General features: G+C 39.4%; 1 protein-coding gene across 1 annotated transcript in view; it reads right to left on the bottom strand.

Moving 5' to 3' along the window:
- Positions 1-12,307, bottom strand: part of OTUD7A (OTU deubiquitinase 7A) — a 376,613-nt gene that overhangs the window by 177,625 nt on the left and 186,681 nt on the right. Inside the window, exon 2 of the mRNA XM_061159630.1 lies at positions 11,589-11,716. The gene's annotated coding sequence lies outside the window, so the exon portion shown is untranslated. The remainder of the gene's footprint in view (positions 1-11,588; positions 11,717-12,307) is intronic.

The raw sequence follows: 12,307 nt of genomic DNA, 5'->3' as shown, positions 1-12,307 counted from the left end.
AAACAAAATTGACAAACCACTGGCCAGACTCATCAAGAAAAAAAGGGAGAAGACTCAACTCAACAAAATTGGAATGAAAAAAGGAGGGGGTTACAACAGACAATGCAGAAATACAAATATCATACATGAATATTATGAGCAACTATAAGCCAATGAAATGGACAACCTGGAAAAATAACAAATTCTTAGAAAAGTTCAACCTTCAAGACTGAAACAGGAAGAAACAGAAATTATGAAAAAGTCAATCACAGGCACTGAAATAAAAGCTGGGACCAAAAATCTCCCAAGAAACAAAAGCCTAGGGACAGACAGTTTCACAGGTGAATTCTATCAAACATTTAGAGAAGAGCTAATGCCTGTCCTTCTCAAACTGATCCAAACAATTTCAGATGAAGGAACATTTCCAAACTCATTCTATGAGGCCACCATCACCATGATACCAAAACCATACAAAGACATCACAAAAAAGAAAATTATAAGCCAATATCACTTATGAACATAGATACAAAAATCCTCAACAAAATTCTAGCAAACAGAATCCAACAACTTATTGAAAGGATCATATGCCATGATCAAGTCAGGTTTATCCAAGAGATTTAAGGATTCTTCAGTATATGCAAATCAATCAACGTGATACACTGTGTTAACAAATTAAAAGATAAAAATCATATGATAATATCAATAGATGCAGAAAAAGCTTTTCATAAAATCCAGTACCCATTTATGATAAAACTCTTCAGAAAATAGGCACAAAAGGAACCTACCTCAACAAAATAAAGGCCAGGCCTGGTGTGCTGTGATTCATGGGGTCACAAAGAGTCAGACACAACTGAGTGACTGAACTGAACTGAACTGATATCAAACACACCCATAAACATTATTCTCAATGGTGAAGAAACTGAAAGCATTTCCTGTAAGATCAGGAATAAGACAAGAGTGCCCACTCTCACCACTATTATTTAACAGTTCTGAAAGTCCTAGCCATGGCAATCAGAGAATAAATAGAAATAAAAGGAATCCAGATTGGGAAAAAAGAGAGGAATCCAGATTGGAAAAGAAACTTTACTGTTTGCAGATGACATGACTATACACAGAAAACCCTAAAGATCATATAAGAAAATTACTAGAACTAATCAGTGAATTTAGTAAAGTTGTAGGATACAAAATCAAAACACAAAAATCCCTTGCATTCCTATACACTAATGATGAAAAATCAGAAAGAGAAATTAAGCAATCAATCCCATTCACCACTGCAACAAAAAGAATAAAATACCTAGGAATGAGCCTACTTAAGGAGACAAAAGAACTGTATATAGAAAATTACAAGATACTGATGAAAGAAATCAAAGACAACATAAAGAGATGAAGAGATGATACAGGATTCTTGGATTGAAAGAATCAATATTGTGAAAATGACTATACTACCCAAAGCAATCTACAGATTCAGTGCAATCCCTATCAAATTTCCAAAGGCCTTTTTCAGAGAACTAGAGCAGATAATTTAACAATTTGTATGAAAATACAGAAGACCCCCAGATAGCCAAAGCAAACTTGAGAAAGAGAAATGGAGAGCTAGAGGAATCAACCTTCTTGACTTTAGACTATACTACAAAGCTACAGTCATTAAGATAGTATGGTTGGCACAAAAATAGAAATATAGACCAATGGAACAAGATAGCAAGTCCAGAGATAAACCCATGCACCTCTGGGCATCTCATCTTTGACAGAGGAGGCAAGAATATACAATGGAGAAAAAATAGTCTCTTCAGTAAGTGGTGCTGGGAAAACTGGACAGCTATGTGTAAAATAATGCAATTTGAACATTTCTTAACACCATACATAAAGATAAACTCAAAATGAATTAAAGACCTAAATGTAAGATCAGAAACTATAAAACTCTTAGAAGAAGACATACGTAGAACACTCCTTGACACAAATCATAGCAAGATCCTCTATGACCCATCTTCTACAGTAATGGAAATAAAAACAAAAATAAATGTGGGAACTAATTAAACTTAAAAGCTTTTGCACAGCAAAGGAAGCCATAAACAAGATGAAAAGACAACCCTCAGAATGGGAGAGAGTAACTTTAAATGAAGCAATTGCCAAAAGATTAATCTTTAAAATATACAAGCAGCTCATGAAGCTCAATATCAGAAAAACAAAGAACCCAATCAAAAAATGGGCAGAGCATCTTTTCATGTGTTTATTAGCATTCTGTACATCTTCTGTGGAGAAATACCATCAAAGTTACAATGAGGTATCATCTCACACAGGTCAGAATGGCCATCATCAAAAAGTCTAGAAACAATAAATTCTGGAAAGGATAAGAAGAAAAGGAATCTCTCTTACACTGTTAGTGGGAATGCAAACTGATACAGCCACTATGGAGAACAATATGGAGAGTCCTTAAAAAACTAGCAATAAAACTACCACATGGCCCAGCAATTCTACTACTGGGCATATACTCTAAGGAAACCAGAATTGAAAAAGACACATGTACCCCAATGTTCAATGCAGCACTACTTACAGTAGCTAGGACATGGAAGCAGCTTAGATGTCCATTGACAGATGAATGGATAAAGAATCTGCAGTACATATATACAATGGAATAGTACTCAGCCACAAAAAGGAACACATTTGAGTCAGTTCTAATGAGGTGGACAAACCTAGAGCCTATTATACAGAGTGAAGTGCATCAGAAAGAGAAATATAAATATCATATACTAACGCATATATATGGAATCTAGAAAGATGTCACTGATAAATTAATTTTTCAGGGCAGCAATGGAGAAACAGACATAGGGAACAGACTTATGGACATAGTGGGAGGGGAGGTGGGAGAGGGTGAGTCGTATGGAGAGAGTAACATGGAAACTTACAATACCATATGTAAAATAGATAGCCAGTGGGAATTTACTGTATGACTCAGGGAACTCAGGCAGGGGTTCGGTAACAATCTAGAGGGGTGGGATGGGGAAGGAGACAGGAGGGAGGTTCAGGAGGGAGGGGACGTGGGTGCACCTATGGCTGATTATTGTTGATGTTTGACAGAAAACAACAAAATTCTGTAAAGCAATTATCCTTCAGCTAAAAAATAAATAATTTTTTTTTTTTTTAAGTCAGACACAACTTAGCAACTAAACCACTACCACCACAGGTGATTCATGTTGATGTATGGCAGAAACTAAAACATTGTAAAGCAAGGATCCTCCAATTAAAAATAAATAAATTAAATTTAAAAATTAAGTTTGGAAAAATCAGCCCTGAGGTGTTGAAAATGGGTTATTTTTCCACCTCTAGGGGGAGTATATGGGGTTTGTGGTGAGGTCAGTGGAGAGCATTTTGTTCAGTATCTAAGTTTTTTAAATGTAATTCTGCCTCTTGGTATCTTTCATAGAGTCAGCCATGCTCAAGTGCACAAGGATGTGCATATAAGGATGTTCCTTGCAGCACAGCTGGAAATATCCAAAACGACTGTTTGTCAAAGAGGAATGTCTGCATCACCTATGGCACCAGGCATGACCTGTCCCTGAGTTGGCAATATGAACATTTCTCTAAGGCACGTGAGAATATCCATGTATTATAGAATAATTAAAACTATTGAAAGGGAAAAGAATCTCATGTGTAGGACAACGTCTAAAAAGCCACAGCCCTCCTTTTAATTTCACTTCTGGCTTTCGGAGCTCTGCTTTGTGCTCACATGATACAATCTACTTGAAGTATTATTTTCTGCAGAAGCTATTCAATTAGATAAGAAATGACAGGTGGGCTCAAGCCTGGAAACTGAAGGGAACAAAAGAAAGGAAAGGCTCAGTTGGTAAGGCAGTGATGGAAGTTGGAGAAGCAAAGGAGAAAGGCCAGACTGATAAGACCTGGGTGCTGCCATCCTCTGTAAGCATGACCTCTGGATGGTCACTAAAGCCCCTTCAATCTTTTTCTCATCTATACAAGGGGGGAATATACCATATCTTTCTTAGAATTTTGTTAAGATTAACTAAACTTAAGTTAAACTATATCCCTCCCTCCCTTCTCTATTTCTACCTACCTGCCAAGCTGACTACTTACCTATCTCTCTACTTTTCAATCTCTTTCCTTTTCTGTTTGGCTTTGTGTCTATCTGACTATATGCTTATCTATCTCACTATACATTCATATAAATATCTATCTTACTGTCAATCTACCTCCCTTTTCCCTGATTTTTTGTCTATCTTACTACTATCTATTTATCTAATCTAGTAACGGTCTGTCCATCTTCTAGTCTCTATGTCTGTCTGTGTTTCAATCCATTTGTCTAACTACACATATATGTCTGTTGGTGTATTCATCTGATTGTCTGCCTTTATCTGTCTGTCTATCCACCTACTTTTATCTTCCTCCCTCCCTCTACATCTTTATATCTATCAGTTTTACTGCCTAGTGACTATCTTTCTGTCAATTTAATTTTTCTCTATCAATCAATCAATTTATTTATCTCTGCCCTGACACAGTGATTGACACAGACTAGAGCCTCATTAACTATTAGTTTATCTTCCTCCTTTCATTTCCCTGCACTTCTTTATTTATCCATTTCCATAACCAACTGTTGTTCACTAAGCCCTTTCTCTGTGTTATGTGCAATCCAAAATCAGGCTTGGGCTCTTCCTTCAAAGAGTATTCAGGCTGGTGGCCAAAAAGAACAAACTAAAGAAGAAGTGACATTACGTGGTACTTAGTGCTATAAGAGAGATAAGCCTGTCCTACATAGGCATGGAGGAGAGAATTAACGGGGCTGAGGAAGTGATCTCTCATCTGCAGAAGAACTAAGAATTTTGCAAGTAAAGAGGTAGAGAGCTGATCTCCATGTGAATATGGGGGGTGGGTGGGAAGTAAGGACAGAGCCAAACAGGTAGAGCAGAATGTGTATAGACCTGAAGATCAACAGAGCAAGGATATATTCCTGAAACAAATTGTAGGGAGCTCACAAAAATCAGACAAAAGAGACCGACCATGACCTAAATAAATGAAGAGATGTACTACTAGCATGGACTGCAAGATACAGTGTAGTTAAGAAGTTAGTTACCCTCAAATCATCTACAAATTAAATACAATCCCATTCAACATCTAAGTAGGATCCTTTGTAGACATGGATAAGTGGATTCTAAAACTTACATGGAAAGATGAAGGAACCAGATTAGCCAAAAACAATTTTGAAAAAAGAAAAAAAGTTGGAGGATTCATGTTGCTTAAAAATGCATTATAAATCTACTGTGGGCAAGACAGTGTGTGTGGTATTTGGGAGAGGATAGATACACAGATCAATGGAACAGAAAACAGACAGCTGAGATTTTGACAAAGGTACCAAGGCAATTGATGGGAAAAGGACAGACTTTTCAAACAGTGATCCTAGAACCAATTGACAGTCATATGCAAAAGCAAAGAGACAAAAACACCTCAATCTAGACCTCACACCACATATAAAAATGAACTCCATTTGGATTATAGACCATGTGTGTACGTGTGTTGAGGTGTTCACGTGTGATTTCATGCACATGTATAGGAGTATGTGTGTGTGAGCTTCTGTGTGTCAGGATATGAGTATGTGTACTTGTATTTATGTTGGATGTGGATGCATATATATGCGTGTGTGCATAAGCATGTATGCATCTTTGCATAAATGTGTATCTGTGTGTGTGTGTGTGTGTGTGTGTGTGCATGTTAAAGAGGTCAGGAAAGTTATCTAGGGGATATTTAGACAGAAGTTCCAGTGAGCTAGATATTTACACTTGGAAGTTTCCAGCATACTTACAGTAAGTGAAACAAAGGGAGTAGATGTGATAGCTCTTTTCCATTAAAAAATAATTAAATTTCAAAAGCAAAGGAGAATTTCAGCTTTTACGCTCAAACAGGCTATTATAAAATTCAGTTTTATCTAAGTATCTATCTCTCCAAACAGAAGAAGCCAGTTTACCTAAATGAAGGAACAAAAGGAAAAAGACATCTACAGACATGCATCATCCTGGATGGCTCTGTATATTTTATAATAGCTGGCACGAGATAGGTAGATTTTTAAGAATCCAATCAGTTTCCTATACTTACCTGACAACTTTATGACCTGAATGTGTTAATCTACTAATTGCATTCTTGGGATATCAGAGTTTCAAGCTTTAATCACTAGGAACACTTATCTTGAAATACAAATGCACACAGGCCTGCAAATAAACTGGGACAATCAATTTCGTCCCTGGCTCTCACTGCTTCACTTTGAAATGAAGATAGTAGCTCCTGTTTTACACAGTTCTGGGGGTGATTACACAACACAGTGCCTCGCCTACAGTGGGTACCAAAAACAGGTTATATACGATGATTACTGTTGTAATTATCTATTCATTTAGTTGCAAATATATTCTTAAACTAATAACTTTAGACACCTAATAAAACTCTCTGGAGTACCATTCTTTCAGAAGATTTGCTTTTATGTCATATCAAAAGAATTTATTTCATACAGGCCTTCCCTGTGGCAGTAGAGAATCCGCCTGCCAATGTAGGATACATGGATTCAAACCCTGGGTTGGGAAGAGCCCATGGAGAATGAAAAGTGGCAACCCACTCTAGTATTCTTCCCTGAGAGATCCCATGGACAGAAGGAGCCTAGCAGGCTACAGTCCACTGGGTCGCAAAAGAGTCAGTCAAGACTTATTAACTAAACAACAACAACAATATATATACTTTTTCAGATTCTTCTCCCTTATAGGTTGTTATAAGATACTGAGGATTGCTCCCTGTGCTATGTAGCAGTCCTTGCTGTTTATCTATTTTATGTGTGTGTGTGTGTGTGTGTGTGTTAGTCATTCAGTCATGTCCAACTCTTTGCAACCCCATGGACTATAGCCCACCAAGCTCCTCTGTCCATGGAATTCTCCAGGCAAGAATACTGGAGTGGGTTGCTGTATCCTCCTCCAGGGGGTTTTTCCCACCCAGGGATCAAACCCAGTTCTCCTGCATTGCAGGCAGATTCTTTACCACTGAAACACCTGGGAAGCCCTCTATTTTATATATATGTTGATAGCTGTGTGTATATGTTAATTCCAAACTCCTAACTTATCCCCCACCCCCTTCCCCCTTTGGTAACCGTATGTTTGTTTCTATGTCTGTGATTCTATTTCTGTTTTGTAAACAAAAAATATTAATAATTTTTAAAACATTGGTTCTATACTGAAGTGGATACACACGAAGTTAAAGTTTATGGGATCAGCTGTCTGAGTTAAGAAAGAAATGACACTTTTAAGCAGAATATATATGTACAACTCCCCTTAGGAAAGAATGGTGAAGCCAATATCACTCAAACACTTAAGTCCTGGCTCAAGATCAAATAAGAAGCTTTGCAGCTTTGGAGACAATAGAGCAAGTTTGAGGTAGTTGATTTCAACATTTTTTTTTTTCTCAGAGTCCAACCCCCTGGGGAACCACTGACTCCTTGGGCAGCTGGGGAGTCAGGGCCACCCAGCTAGAAGGTGGGAGTGAGCACTTGACCCTGAGACCCCAGAACCTCAGAGCCCAAGAGCTGATGTTTCACATGGATGGAAGCACAGCCTATCTGCCCAGCATCCCCACCCCACTGCCCCAGAGTTTGGCACCAATGGGCAGAGCCAGGTTCCCTAGGAGGACCTCAGGCCCCTGGCTCTGCTACCTTCCTCATGACCTCGATATGTCACCTAGTCTGGGGCAGCATGGGCCCATCCTTCCTGGGGAAGTGTGGGTGTGTGTGACACAGACAAATACAGTGCCCTGATCACACTTGCCCCAGAAAAACGTGAGCTGCTGGGATCCAGGGAAGCAGCTGCAGGAGAAGACTGAGGCCCTTTCTGTCAGGCACAAGGAAGCAGGAAAAGGGAGCAGAAGAGAGGGACTCGGGGTCCTGGCCCAGGGTTGCCGGGGAGGCCCCCTGTGAGGCCCAGGGCCTGCCAACCTTGTGGAGGGGGCTTCTCTAAGAGGGGCTTCTCCGAGCCTTCAAGATGCCTCAAGGCCATCCTTAAGCATGCTGGTTTGGAGCACGCCTCTCAAAACCAGGTAACTCAGGTTTTCAAGGGGGCAGAAATTCCTCATGGTACATATTAGGAAATGAAAAATAAAAGGCCGCCATGATACTTCTACCCACGTGTTCAAATGAAACTCAAGTAATCAACAAAGATTTCCAGTATAGCACAGGGAACTATATTCAATATCTTCTAATAACCTATAACAGAAGGGAATGTAAAAAATATATATATGTATAAATGGATCATTGTGCTATACACCTGAAACTAACACAAAATTGTAAATAAATCAACTACATTTCAATCAAAAAAAAAAAAAAACCTAAACAAACCCAAATGCTCTCTTCTGTGTCTCTGCAGAAGCAGAGATCCAATTTTCAACTTTGCTCCACCCATCCCATCAAGCTGATGTCATACCTACAACCTAGTTCTTTCCCCAAGGAACTCATCCCAAAGGGACACAGAGACAGGCAGAGGGTCCCCAGCGCATAAACTGCTAAGAAGGAGGAAATCAGAACGAGGAGGTGGGAAACTTCAGAGGAGCTTTGGGTTGGGGATGCCAGCTGGGCTGGCTATCGCCCCAGAGAGCAGGAGAACAGGGGACACCACAGAACCATCCTGCACGCTCTGTCTGACAAGCAGGAAGCACGCTGGCTACAGTCACAAGCATCCTTTATCATACCAGCCCTCATCTGCTTTTAAGAATCGCAGGTAAGTTTGCCAAGGGGGAGGTTAGGGTTAGCACATGCAAGCTTTTATAAACAACAAGGTCCTACTTTATAGCACAGAAAAAATATATAAAAGATATAAAAAAATATATTCAATATCTTGTGATACACTGTAATGGAATAGAATATAAAAAAGAATGCATATACATAGATAACTGAATCACTTTGGTGTACAGCAGTAATTAACACAACATTGTAAATCACCTATACTTCAATAGCAAAAAAGAAAGCACTGTGGGGAAGAAAATGACATAAGTAAAATGTACAGAAGAAGCATTTTCAAGATAATCTAGCTAGAAGTACTCTCCAGAAGCAATCTAATCCATGTCCACATGTAGCCTGTAAATCACATGTATATTCACAAGCTATCTCCCTGGTAAAACTTCTAAAACATTCTTAAGGAAGATTCCACGGCCAGAAAATAAAACCATAGGGACTGAATAAAACCACAATGACTGAATCTAAACAGAAAGAAATCTAATAACCTTCAGACAAGGAGTCCAATTAGTTATCTGTGACTGAAAGGAAAACAGACAGCAGGCCAGGGAGGTCCAGGCCTGCGGCAGGGAGGAAGGGAGTGTGACCGAGAGTGTGAGGGGTAACCAGAACAGCGGGTGAAGTCACCTCCTGGGGACACTGTTCGCTGGTGGATGCGTCCTGCCATGAATTTGCTTCTCTACTCAACCTTCTAAGTGTAGGGATTTAGGATTATGAGCACTCAGACTAGGGCTCTTCCCTGTCATTAATGTTCATCAGCCTTTTGGTCAAAGGTCTGAATCAGCTTTCAAGGGTTACAAATGAACTCAGGGTTGGAGCAGCACTCACTGGGCACTCAATCATTCTTCCTGCCTCTGTAATCGTACCCAGTGAGTGCCAACCATGGCTCCAGCCCCACTGGACACCTCTAGCAGGACTTACTCCTGTTGCCAGTGTTAAACACTAGGGCACTGAGGGTTGTGAAGTGAAGCATTTACCCAGGTCGTCTGGTTAGCATGAGGCAGAGACAAGGGGCACACCTATACAGTCTGATTTCAGAGTCCTTCTCTTGACTACCCAGATACTCCCTTGTGTAATCTCACAGATGTGGAAAAAGTAAAAAAGGGAGGACTATGTTACATGGAAGGAAGTCTGATGCGCAGATCGAGCGATTAGTGAAAAATCATAATATAACCAGCAATGGGTGCTAAAGTCATTGGTGAAAATTATCTGGGAAAGAGAACATTCCTATGATCTCAAACCTCACCCCACAGATTACTTACTAATTAGAAGAAATAAATAAGGTAACATCATAAAGGAGAGCTCTGGCAGAAATCACTTTGGCCAGCTGAACTTGTCGCTACCAATACTAGGTCATGATGATGTAAATGCGAGGCAAATACACGAGATGTCTACCTGCAGCTAAGGATGAAGGAACAGTCAGACAACTCCTGTGAGATACTCTACAAGACAAAAGGCTTAGATTCTTATTTTTTGGCTTAGATTCTTTACAAATATGTGAACATTGCAAAAGACAAAAACAAAAACAGGGTTGTCCCTAGGACAGCAACATCAAACCAGTCAATCCTAAAGGAAATCAACCATGAATATTTACTTGGGGGGACTGATGCTGAAGCTAAAGTTCCAATACTTTGGCCACCTGATGTGAAGAGCCGACTCACTGGAAAAGACTCAAGATGCTTGGAAAGATTGAAGACAGGAGAAGGGGGTGACAGAGGATGAGATGTTTGGATGGCATCAATGACTCAATGGGTATGAGTCTGAGCAAACTTCAAGAGATGGGGAAGTAAAAAAAAAAAAAAAGAGATGGGGAAGTATAGGGAAGCCTGGCGTGTTGCAGTCCATGGGGTCTCAAAGAGTTGGGCACAACTTAGTGACTGAACAACAAAGAGATATAACTAGATTCAGTGAATGACATTTAATTGAATACTAAATAAGGGAAAACATCTATAAAGGATATTTGGGGGGCAACCAGGGGTATTTGAATTGGAACTATATATTGGAAAACATTGCTTTATCAGTGTTGAATTTCACAGTGATAATGGTATTATAGGACAGTTTTGAAGAAGAAAGTCTATGAATTTAAGAGATATATGCAAAGTATGTCATGATGTCTGCAATTTATGTACAAATGATTCAGAGAAAAAACTGAACATGCATCCGTAACACACACACACATCCATATTTACAATCTCTCCACGTGTGTATGTATCTGAGTGTGTACTTGGGTAAACATCTAGTAAACCTGAGTGAAGAACACAGGTGTTCACTGCCCTCTTTTTCCATTTTCTTAAGAGTTTGGAGTTTATCAAAAGGAAAAGTAGGCAAAAAAGTAAATGAAGATATTTGTTTAAAGAGTCATAAGGCAAAAGAACTGCTACTCTCTGATATCAACTACATAAAAATTCTATTTCTGGACAAGTACTAAGAAGAACATTAAAAATAAAAGCAATTAATATGGTAAGATGAGAATTTAGTCTTTGTTTAAGTTGCTCTTCTAATATTTTAAAAATCAATCATGATAGCTACAGTATGGCAACAGAGTTGCTTAATAAATTCTGCACTAGTGTAAATCAAATTACCTCCTGGTATTCACTACAGCCATGTTCTTTAGAAGGGTGATGTTTACTATCCTAAACACAAATCTTAATGCAACATGAAATCCATTTCATAGTTTCCTCTCAATGGACTTCAGCAGATAAATTAATGCACTCTTGATCCCTGGCTTTAAACCTGATTTTCAGGTCATCTGTTTCCAGGACCACAACAAGCTCTGCTGTTGGAGATGTCGACTGCACTTGCCCCACCCCAGCATAGTCACGACAGACCCCATGAACATGAAACTCACTTTTCAGACACTGCAATTCACTGGAGGTGGGTGGCAGTCAGGCACCCGGGGCAACGCGGCACTGTCTCTGCTGGAAATGGTCCATTGTTGCCCCAGTGGATGGCGTGAGACCACAGCCCCTGAGAACTCTGGAAAAGACAATAATGAAAGAAAACATTTACATTTCATTAGAAGTGAGAATTTAAAATTTTTTTATATTTCAAATTTTAAAATGATTTAAAATATTTGGTATGAACTTGAAATGGCCTTTAAAATTGTTTAAGTAAGCTTTATTGACAAACAGGTTACATATAATAAATTACATACATTTTAAGTATATGAAAGTGAAAGTCACTCAGTCATGTCTGTCTCTTTGTGACTTTTAAGTCCATGGAATTCTCCAGGCCAGAATACTGGAGTGGGTAGCCCTTTCCTTCTCCAGGGGATCTTTCCAAACCAGGGATAGAACCTAGGTCTCCTGCATTGCAGGCAGATTCCTAACCAGCTGAGCCACAGGGTGGGGGGGGGGGGTCTCCTGCATTACAGGTGGACCAACTGAGCTATCTTTACCAACTGAGCTATCGGGGAAGCCCTTTAAGGAAATAGATTTTGACAAAATGTATACACCTGTGTAACCACCACTGTAATCAAGATACAGAGTTTGACCTTGAAATGGTCTTGACAGTGAACCCCATGCCCCTGAATCTCCCTCCCTCACACACCATCCTACCCTTTAATTT

Source organism: Dama dama, chromosome 13 (genome assembly GCF_033118175.1).
Source record: "Dama dama isolate Ldn47 chromosome 13, ASM3311817v1, whole genome shotgun sequence".
Lineage (NCBI taxonomy): Eukaryota > Metazoa > Chordata > Mammalia > Artiodactyla > Cervidae > Dama > Dama dama.
The sequence above is the reverse complement of the archived record's forward strand: the minus strand, read 5'-3'. Positions and strand labels throughout refer to the sequence as shown.